The 11,743-nt window shown below is 37.5% G+C and overlaps 1 protein-coding gene across 2 annotated transcripts in view; it reads left to right on the forward strand.

Annotated features, from left to right (window-relative positions):
- Positions 1 to 4,958: 4,958 nt before the first annotated feature.
- LOC107590413 (septin-9-like) overlaps positions 4,959 to 11,743 on the forward strand; it is a 35,080-nt gene continuing 28,295 nt past the window's right edge. For both annotated transcript variants that reach the window (XM_016279151.1, XM_016279153.1), the window contains exon 1: positions 4,959 to 5,005. The gene's annotated coding sequence lies outside the window, so the exon portion shown is untranslated. The remainder of the gene's footprint in view (positions 5,006 to 11,743) is intronic.

Raw genomic sequence — 11,743 nt, forward strand, 5'->3', positions numbered from 1 at the left:
GTATTCACAAACATTGGTAAACACCCTACAAGTTTGTAATATGCATATTCTATCCTGAGTCTTGATGCAACTAAACCCAAGAACATGAACAAGGGATCTAATGTATCTTTACCACGCATCTTGTTTTTCCTTGTTTTCCAGATAGCGAGTTTAGCAGTTCCAAACATAAAATTTAATAAAACCAACATTTTTTTTTGACTAACTGAATATTTTGGCCCCAGAATAAACAATTGATAGGAAAAAACCTTCACCTAAAAGTGATACCCAACGTGATAAGAGAGAAAACAAATTACCCAAATGTTCACATTGCACAAATAGATGAAAAATGGTTTCATTTTCAGTGCAAAAAAGACAACCCACCCCTACATTTGGATTGAGATGCACCACATGTCTGTTCGTGGCTACCGCACCATGTACAATCCTCCACTGTAAGTCACCAGTCCGTTTATCGATTGGACGTTTGTAAAGTGACCGCCAGCTACCTTTAGGGGAGATGTCCATTCCAAAAAAACCAGTCCATTTAGATGACATTACTCCAGATAGAAGATGTGCATTGGTCACTTTCACACAAGTCACATACAGAGCCTTTTTACTAACAGACTCAAAACTATCCAACTGATGGGGTTTTAAAGGACAATATACGATTTTCCTCCTCATTGCATTCTCTTGAGTCAGCAGTTATCATCAAGGACGGAAAATCATATTCACACCCATCAACAGAAACATATATTAGCCAAACCCTTTTTGTTTTATGCGTTATTTATAGCAAACCATATTACAGATAAGTTGTCAGAATTTAATTTGAACCACGGTCCTTGCGCGTTCCGAACCGTGTGTGAAGAACCGTACGGTTCAATTTTTTTCCACAAACCGTTCCACCCCTAACACACACACACACACACACACACACACTAAAATAGCATTGATCACAACAGTATAATGTACAGTAAATGAATATTAATTTTAAATTGATTACATTTTTAACAGTGTTCTTAAATTATAGGTGTTTTTAAAGATGAAGTGAACATTGTGTGAGGTTTTTATGCGTTTAGCTGCAGGTGCACATGAAAGACATGATAATGTACTGTTGGGAAAAGTGTTACTTTGTGAAAGGCTATACACAGAAGAAATTGGTACACGTGTGTACACTGAATTTCTCTCTAAGACTAATACATGTTGGCTGTTTGACAGACAAAACGTGGAAGCAAACTGGAAGCAGACACACAGTTCTGTTCTTTTGATATAGTTTACTTGCTACTAAGAGACTAGCACTAAATATCTTTTAAAGATTTCAATAACCTGGCAAAGTTTTTGGTAAAAATCCAGTGAATTTATCCTCATCCTGTAGCAGCCCTTTAACTTGCCTATAATGCATATGAACTGCTTTCTCAGCACGGCTCCCAGCAGACCCAGTTATCAAATGCAGAATGGTTTATGGTTATCTGAGACTGTTTGACTTTATATAAAGCAATAGCACTCACTCTGTATACTCTTGTTGTTTAAGTAGGAAGAAATCTAAATTAACCTGAGTGAGTAGTCTGTGCCAAATCATGATCTAATAATGATCTGATTCCAAGCTCTTGTTTGTTTCATATGGACTGGGGTTTTAAGTTTCCCACTGCAATAAAGATGCAAATAAATAACAATTATTTGAACAGATTGATGTAGTTCATTTAAGATGGTTAATAATGTTCCAATTAAGAATTAAGGCGACTTTATATTGAAAGTTGCTTCTCTATGTGTTCTGTGAGGTGTTTTGGTCATAACACAATCTCAGTATTAATTGAATAATTAATCTCAGAATAATTGTCGATTATTCTTTTGAAATTGTAATTGCGATTTATTAATTTACGATTAAATGAATGAGGTTTACACCTTTGTTTGAAGCAACTGCATGCTATATTTTTATATGAAAATAAACAAGCTGAAAACACTAACTGAATAACTTGTATTGCTTTTCTATGGTATTAAACCTCAAATGTCAACTATACATCGGATTGATTTCTCTTGAAATAAAAAAGTTAAATTATGCATGGTATTATAATGTTATACTAAATCTAAAATTAAAACAATGGGAAAACCCTTAAGATAACATGTAGAAAGAAAAAAAGCATCTTAAGCATGCAGAATAACATAAGTGGACTTTGAACGATTAATTGCTGCTTTGAACAATTATGTAATTGTGGCATACGTAATTGTAATTGCGATTAGAAATTTGATTAATTGTGCAGCCCTACTACATACTCTCACAACCATGTAGGCTGTGCACTTGTGACCACTGTAAAAGTGAAGCCTTGAGACAAATGGTTTGCATTAGTCTAGGAGAAGAATAAATCAGCCCTTCTTTCTCAGCACTGGGGAACAAAGATGACGCAGCTCCATTGTTTATCTGCTGTAAGACCTCCTAGCAAGGGAACAAATGTCTCGCTTCCCCCTCCAGCTTCTTTCTCTCCTTCTGACATCTGCAGGCCTTTCCAAAAATTTAATGGGGGATGTAGTTGGATAAAGTCAGTGGATGCTGTTCGTCTGACAGAAACACTGGAGATGTTGACTTTGTTGATGCTGATCATTGTATGGTGGCTGCATGTTCACAAGATCTCCTGCTTTCTTATGTTGGAGGAGATCTGGGAAACTTTGGCATCTTTATCTTGAAATCAGAGTAGGTTTGTTTTTGTTGGGAAATGTTCAAACAATTAAGCAAATGCCTATGCTGTTCTAACCACAGGTTTGAGCGGTTTATCTAGTATGCATTCTCCTTTTAAACACGGAGTTTGCTGCTTTCACTAGCACTTCGGAAGAAAAGCTAAGGAGGCCTCCCAGAAAAAGTGCAGAGATGCAACGAGCGAAGGGTTTGCCCTCAGAGAACGGGAACGCTGGCTCTTGGAATTGTTGTAAACCTGCCAAACATCAGAAGGGTTTATTTTCGCTCCGTGTTAATAAAAACTGATGTTGAAACTCGATCCCCCCTCTGGTGGGTGAAAGAAGGGAAGTGGCTTATTGTCAAGAGCTACGGCCTGCAATTTATGACGACCTACATAAGGAGTTGCCATGAATGCTGCCTGTTCAGTTTCATGGTACACGTTTGGAGTGACCACAATAATCTGGCACATCTGACTTGATGAAGTAAACAAGGCTATTATTAGTCTTTCTCATTTTCCCTCGACCATTCAACTTGCAGCAGAGACTAGGCATGAAATAGAAATGCACAGTAATTTTTCATACATGGGTCATTGAAAAGTGTATAGATGGGCTCATTGATTAAGAGTGTAATATAAGCCTCCCTGTACTGACGATGGATTCTGTATAAGTTAAGGTGCTGTTTTCCATCTAAACTCTCAGTGAGGAATGATGTGAGATCTGCTTTTGATTTAGGGACACTGATCGAAAAGCATGTGTTTTCCCCCCTCCCTTTGATTTGTGGAGTTGGATCAAGACTAAAAAATAAAAGGCTGTCAAAATGACTGAAAAACTAAATTCGAATTTTCTCCTTAAATATGATCAAAATTCGAATTATATTCGAATTTAAAAGGCATAATTTCAGTCAGGGGGAAAAAGCTTTTGGCTTCTCTCCTGAGGCCACAAGAGGGCGCATTGAGCAAAATATTATGCACGTTTCTTCAAAGCGTAATAAAATAACGCGACTATCTTTGAAAAAAAGTGCATAATGTTTAAAATAATGTTTATAAACCATATATAATTAATAAAGTTGCTTAAACAATTAGAAAAAAAAACAGCAGCATGCATGTATGTATGTATGTATGTATGTATAGTTTAATACAAAGAACCTAAAACCAGTCACAAAGAGTAGGCTACTTGCTTCATTTAAAAACATGAGATACAGTGGGATGGGGAAAAACCGCCATGTTTTTTAAAGGTTGAACTTGCATTAATTTTACATGGCTTTCTAAACATGCCACTCTCTTGTGCGAGACGCGAGTGCAACAGTGATAGATGTCCCTCTAGAAAATGGGATAAATATGCGTTCTGTGTGAACGGCTTGGTTTCAGTTTTGACGTAAACAACATCTTCTCCACACTGATGTTCTCGATTTCCGCAATATATGAATGAACAACGTAGCAGCGCTGCATCTAGTGGGTTCAGCTGGATAGGCTAACAAAAGCATTAAAATGCAATCAATGACACATACATCGTCATCGCATCTCGTGCGCCACTGATAAGGCTGCCTGACGGCTGACGCAGACCTTAAATTCGAATGCAACGTTTTTGCATTTGAATGTGGATTTTTTTTAATTCGACGAATATTCGAAAATCAAATTTGTTTTTGACAGCCCTAGGGTCTATTAGTGAAAATATTATTTATTTATTTAACTAAATTAAGTAAATATATTATTTATTTTTTACAAATTATATTATTAGTGCTGGGATGATATGCAGGAAATTGGAAGCAAGAAATTTGATTAGTGGCCTCAAATAGTGCAGAATATTTAGATCAATTTAATTATGAATTGCTGGAAATACTTATTCAATTTGTGTTATAAAGTTTCAGAATTTATTTAATTTCATTTAATAAGTAAACAACGTGTGGGTGTGTGTGTATAAATATAATCTCTCTCAAAATCTCTCACTGAATAACTGAGATCCCACAAATTCTTCCAGTTGGAAGAACAAAAGTTCGGCTCAGGTAATTCAGAGCTCATAAATCATTGGTGCTGGACAGTCCAAACTCTTGCTCCGTTTTCTCTCAATTCAGGACTGGGGAGGGATAGCCAGCCACTAAGCTGTGTGTGTGTGTGTGTGTGTGTGTGTGTGTGTGTGTTTGCGTGCATGCGTGTGTGCACGTGCTTTGTCAGGCAGATTGGCTTCCTGCTTTCGTTCTCTTTCCTTTTTCCTCTGGCCATCTCTTTTCACTGAGTTCTCTGGAGTTGGAGAGGGGTGTGATGAGTTAGTGTCACATGACACTATGTAGGTGGAGTCAGAGAGAAGCCCAGAGACTCCAGCTGAGGCTCACACTGGAGGTTTGAGGCTGAGCGGGGAAGAGCAGAGGGTAGGTCAAAACACTTTCACTCTATCTTCCTCCCTTTTTTTCTTTTCTTTTCTCGCTATCTCCCATTCTGTTTGTGTATTGCTGCCTCTTGCTTCTTTACAAACATTGACTAACATTGTAGAAAAGTTTACTTAAAAGCAAGTTGGACTTTTGTGTGTGTATATGTTGGAGTATCTTTAAATACATGTCTGTATAAGTATGATTTTTCCATGTTCACGCCTGAAACTCGGCCTGTTTTCCATGTTAGAGCTTCACGGATGTTTAAGCTGGAAAGTTCTGAGCAGGGAAGATTTAAGTCTCTTTAAGCATCTGTGAGTTTGCAGAGGGGGCGTGCTTGCCTGTTCTGCGCTCCTTTTTCATCCTTTACTCCCTGTCTGCACCTTCTGTCTTGGCCTTGTAATTAAAAGTGTGTAGGTTACAGTGCTGAATGAGACCCAGACACTCTAGCCCTGTGTAATTTCACCTCCACACCGCCTAATTTTTGCAATAGTTTTTTTGTAGGTAGAAATTTTGGAGTTTTATTTCACCCCAGAATAAAACATTATAATTATTTTGCTTAAAGGAAGAGATGCCTTTTTTTAGCACTATTATGATTTTTTGCATTGTGTTTATGATTAATTGTATTTGGGTGTCATAGTAATATTTTTATTTATGCTGATTTAAATGTAAAAAACGATCTGTAATTAAAAATGTATATATATTATTTAATCTTTTTTACAATTCCAGTTTCGCAAGAAAGTAATTAGAAATTGGGTAAAAAAATTGCTTAATTGACGCAAAGAAATATGTAATATCTCAAAGCAAAAAACTTAATCCTAAAAATAGGCTTAAGTTTCAAAAAAAATATTATACTGAATTTACTGCAGTGACTTTCTCAACATGACACATATCATTTATATGTCTGCCCACATCCTGCAGGGGATCAGGAAGAAATCCACACACTCTCTTCCTCTCTATGCTGGTCATGTCCATGTCATTATCCGTTTGTTTGTGTGTGAAAAAAAAAACCCTGTGTTTTTCTCATCTGTTTCCTTCAGCCCATTTCAGTTGCTACCAGTGACGCATTCACAGACTTGCCACCATTCTTCGAAGTGTTAAAAATAATGGAAGAGCTGTCTAGAGTAACAGCAAAGTCAACGTTTGATTCTGTTGTCAACAGGTTTGACATAGAGCCATAGCTTGATATGAAATGAAGTCACTAAAGCTAAAAATAAAGTTTAGGGCAAGAATCAATAGCACACTCTGTATGTCTCATTGTAGGTGGTCATTTGGAGCATGTCAAAGACTATTAGATGTATTGAAAGCCAGGATGTTCACTGCTAACAAAGTGAAACCACTGTTTCCTACGGCACATTTCATTCCTCCTGTGGGAGAATATCCTCATTTTGATGAGTCATTCAAACTCCTCACTGCCCTTTCTCTATTTATACAGTCAACATATTCATACTCTCCCAAAACCCAAAGCAGCAGACCTCTGAGGGTTTCAGCCCACTTCCACTGAAAACTCCACAGGACTTTTAGAAGGATGCTTGTGGGATGAAAATGTTTTCCATAATTGGCTTTGTTGGGAATATTCATGTTTTCCTGTATATGTCTGCTAGCACTGAACCCTTTTTAGCACTAAACCCTTTGGCAGTAATGGAGTGTGGTCCATAAAACTTTTAATATATTTACGGTAGGAAATTTACAAAATATCTTCATGGAACATGATCTTTACTTAATATCCTAATGATTTTTGGCATAAAAGAATAATCAATAATTTTGACCCATACAATGTATTTTTGGCTATTGCTACAAATATACCCCAGCAACTTAAAGGGATCCCTGGGTATTAAGACTTGTATGGCTTAATATAACGTAAATAATGTCTCTTCCTGAAATATGTAGTAGAAGACCCATTAAAGATGTATGTTATTTAAAAAATCACATAGTTTTATACATATTTTGGACTACGGGGGGCGCCATTATTCTGATGACGTAAAATGGTTGCACTCGGTGAGCTACTGGCGCTACCTGTTGCTAATTTTACCACAACCCAACTCGGAATAGACAACTCGGAAAATAAAATACTGTTATGATGACCACAGCTACTGAAAGAGCTTACAGGTGGAGATGGATAAGCATAGGCTTTAACCAAATGCTGTACCCTCGATTTTTCCCCACATGGAGTCTAAACGCCCCGGATCTCGAGGAAAATCTGCGCTGAGAAATTCCTCTAGCGGCCGCGCGTCATGATTAGCGTCGGCATGTTTACAGGATGACATAGCGTTTCTCAGCCGTTTGTAAGCTCTTTCAGTAGCTCTGGTCTACTAAAAGACTCAAAGGCATCAGGACTAAAGTGGAGTGAAAAAAGAAGCAGGTCTTTAGGAAGTTTTATTCGTCCACAGGCATCTTCTCATTCTTTTCTCCTCTTCTTGTGAAGTCTTGCATTGCTTCTCTTGTTGCCCTTCGACTGAAAATTACAACCAAAAGTCACACAATGTGATATCGTATCAGTATTTTATCTTCTGAGTTGTGTATTCTGAGTTGTGTTGCGGTAAAAAGCCAAAGACTATAGAAATAAGCGCCAGTAGCTCACCGAGTGCAACCATTTGACGGCATCGATGCAGAATGTACTGTGCACATAAAATAATGGCGCCCCCCATAGTCCAAAAACCATGTCAGTTTTTTTAAATAACATACATCTTTCATGGGGTTTCTACTATATATTTAAATAAGGGACATAATTTACGTTATATTAAGCTATACATGTCTTAATACCCGGGGATCCCTTTAAGACTGGTTTTGTGCTCCAGGGTCACATATACGAGGCACTGCTAGCTGTCTACCATCACACCTGTATAACCAGTACTTATTTGCAATGCAAAGTAGTGCGGAATGTCTAGATTTAACGGATGATTAGAAATGAAATTCATGCCTCCAGCTGCAATTAATTCTTTCTTTCAGTGGACTCTTTCAATGGTCATTCTTGTTCCTGTGAACAACTGAATCCTGTTTACCATCATTATGAGTGTGAATTATTCAAGTAGCTTTTGAGAGAAACATTAAATGTCACCTTAGAGTATTTAAGCACAAGTAAACATATATATATATATTTTAATCAACAGTAGCTTGCTTTTCTGGTCTGTTCACATTTAAGTATTGCCTGACAGTTTCACTGTATATGATCACATTGGTCATGAGACCCATTTCAAGGATCAACAACTCAAGTCAAGATGGTTTCTGAGCATATTTGGACAATCATATGACTGAGCTATGTGAATGTGTTCATTTATCTCAATACAGATAGCTTGCAGGAATCTCCATTTGAGCCTGTTTCTGAAGAACTAATATTGAACGTAAAATGCCTTTTTGCAACAGGAATTGATGTTTGCCTGAAGCATGCTGAGGAAAAGTGCCCAAAATTGCTTGCATTCTGTCTCTCATGTGATCTTCACTCATCTTCCATATTGTAGAAGTGATGTCACCGTGCTGTATCAGCTTTGCTGTGATTCCCAGATGTTGTGGTTCTTCTGGTTGTCGTCAACGCCTTGAGGTCAGATCCATGATCCATCTTTTAAAGGTCATTCCGGTCGTCCCAAAGATACACTTGAACCTCTCAAGACTACTGTTGGATTATCTGTTAAGAATGCCAGGGACAGATTTCCAAAAGCCTTATCGCTCCAGCTATGCTGCACAGGTGGCTCATAACTAGTTAGCCAGAGGAACGAATTGCGGATGACTTCATTTTGACTAAAAGCTTGCTGGCAGAACATTTCCTCTTTGCGCATTTAATGTTTTGGCAGACAGGAATGTTAATACGCAGTGCGTCCTATAACAACAGGAGTTGGTGAGCTTGTTAGCCAAGTCACATACCGTTTTGGCAAGTTTCCTGTTCCATATTGTTTTTGACACCATCTTTATCACTTACACTTCTGCTGTCCTTTGCCAGTTTGGGTGTACGATATCCCTCACTTCTATACTTTTTTTTTTTTCCATTGTGCGCATTACATCATCTGCTTTTACAACCCCGAGCATCAGAGGTCACCCTCTCTCTGGCTCATCGCAGAACGAGCGGTCATCACTTCTACACAAACACTATGGGTCTAACACTGTGTTTGTGTAGAGTTAACATCAATTTCCCTTCTACATTGAACTGCTCTCTGCAGGAGGCCACAGTTTGCTTATTCCCTCTCTCCTTTTGTCTCTCTCTCGTTCTGCAACATTCTAACTGGCTGGATCTTGCCTCTGTGTGTCTTTTGTAGTTTTCCAGAGCTTAATCATTATCTTTCATATAATTGTATGCATCTTGTTGTATATGTTTTTTTTTCTGGAATCGTTTACTTCTGAGAAGTAAAGGTTTTCGTAAAGGAATGGCTCCCTTGAGTAATGTTGCCTTTAAATGGTCATGGTACCGTTTGACAAAAGTATAGTCTAGAAGACAAGATATATGAATCTTCCCTTTTTTTCTTGAAATCATGTTGGGGAATGTGTAAGGAGAAGAAAAGACCTATTGAAAGAGTTTGTGACCATTTTTCCAGAGCTCACAGGAAATGTCTTATCAGCTGAAGTTAAGTTATATGTTTTACATGCATGCGTTTGTACAGCTCACGTTTGTCTGGTCATCTGGGGTTCCCCTCCGGGAATGGAGCGATAATGTTAAAGCGGCTGCTTGATTCTGACAAATCATACAGGGGCTTCATTTAAGGCTACAAATACTGGAGATGCACCATGTATTTGCATTATATTGGTTATCACCATATTAGATATTTTGATTAAATAGTTTAGATATTTTTAATTAATCTGTATGGCTCAATATTGGATATACACTACCGTTCAAAAGTTTGGGATCAAAAAGTTTTTTTTTTTTAAAGAAGTTTCTTATGCTCACCAAGGCTGCATTTATTTGATTAAAACATTATTACAATTTAAAATAACTATTTTAAAATACATTTGAAATAAAAATATTTTTTAACATTATGAATGTCTTTTACTGACACTTTTGATAAATTTAATGCATTCTTGAGAATAAAAGTATTTTATTTTTAATTCATTTTAACAAGTAGTATAAATAGTGTAACATTTTATATCACCTATTAACATGAAAATAATTATCACCTTATCGGTATTGAACAGAATTTTAATAATGGTGCATCACTACTAACAGAGACTCACTGTCTTAAACTTCTTTGACTAAATATAAGCTGTTAGTCTTGCTAGTTAGAAGCCCACCCATGCTTGTAAAGATACCTTTCTTTACAGATGGCCCAAACAGGAAGTTGCTGCTAATTCATGAAATATGGTCTCACAGCTTGATCCGAGCACTGTGGACTCCGCTTAGTCTGGGATGAGACTGTTTCTTCCTCCGTATGCTCTTGCAAGTCCTCTGAGGCCACTTTACAAGTGTCCCACCACGGACACAGTCCGTGATTTGCAAGCTTTACCTCAGGCTGGGAGGAATAAATCAGTCGGACTTCCTTACTTCCTTTCTTCTTACTCTTTTTGCTGGCATCTATTTACAAAGCTATTGAATGCTCGGAGACTTGACAGGAAAGATGTTAAGATGTTTTTTGCCTGTAATTGAAAACAGAGAGCAACTAATACTGACCAACTCTTGCGTTTCTGATGGAAAGTGTTGTTTTTGTCCATTGAGACTGTGTAATATCTTGGGGTCTTGTTGGATTGTTTTTAACAAATCACTGTGTTATGCAAAAGGCTAATTTAAAAAATAACATAATATAAACCATATTTGGGTTTTCACTGTTGATAATAATAGCTGCTTGTGTTGTTTGTAATGGCAGGAACTGTGATTTGGTTCTCATTATGTCAAAAATGTCAAATTGAGTTATTTGTATGGATCCCACGTTGGTTAAAAACAAGTCTCGGGGTTCCAACATTCTCTAATCCAGGAAACAGCTAATCATCAGCCGCAGGACTGCGTGTTCACCTCTCCTCTTACCCTTGCGTTGTTTTTCTCTGCGGGAGTTTCAGTGTTCAGTTGGCCCGTCTAAATGTCATCTCCCCTGGCATGGAGTCTGTTAGCGGTGGAGGCCTCCCAAACCGGTCAGTTGACACCGTGACTGTCATAGCAGCTCACTTAGTGATGACTCACAGGAATGAGAGAGGATTGCGTGCATTTTCACTACGGCCTTTGATCTCGCATTATTAAAGTGCCTTTTTAAATTTTTAATGTCTTCATCTGAAAATGAGAAACATCTTAATTTATTCACCTGTCAGGTTGTTTTTCTTCTTTAAAATACAAACGAAATTGTGTATGTTTATACATGCATTAATATGTGTGTGCATCTCCCCTGGCATGGAGTCTGTTAGCGGTGGAGGCCTCCCAAACCTGTCAGTTGACACCGTGACTGTCATAGCATCTCATGACTCACAGGAATGAGAGAGGATTGCGTGCATTTTCACTACGGCCTTTGATCTCGCATTATTAAAGTGCCTTTTTTAATTTTTAATGTCTTCATCTGAAAATGAGAAACATCTTAATTTATTCACCTGTCAGGTTGTTTTTCTTCTTTAAAATACAAACGAAATTGTGTATGTTTATACATGCATTAATATGTGTGTGCCAATTTTTTATATAAATAAATATCAGCCAGTTCCTCAGACTAAGCTTTATATGGCTTCATATGACTTCTATATAAGACACAAGTCTTATGCACTTCTTTACTTTATGGTGCTTTTGTGTCTTTTATGATGCTTGATAGGGATGCACGATATATCGGCCACCATATCGGTATCGGC

Source organism: Sinocyclocheilus grahami, unplaced genomic scaffold (genome assembly GCF_001515645.1).
Source record: "Sinocyclocheilus grahami isolate Dianchi unplaced genomic scaffold, SAMN03320097.WGS_v1.1 scaffold127.1, whole genome shotgun sequence".
Lineage (NCBI taxonomy): Eukaryota > Metazoa > Chordata > Actinopteri > Cypriniformes > Cyprinidae > Sinocyclocheilus > Sinocyclocheilus grahami.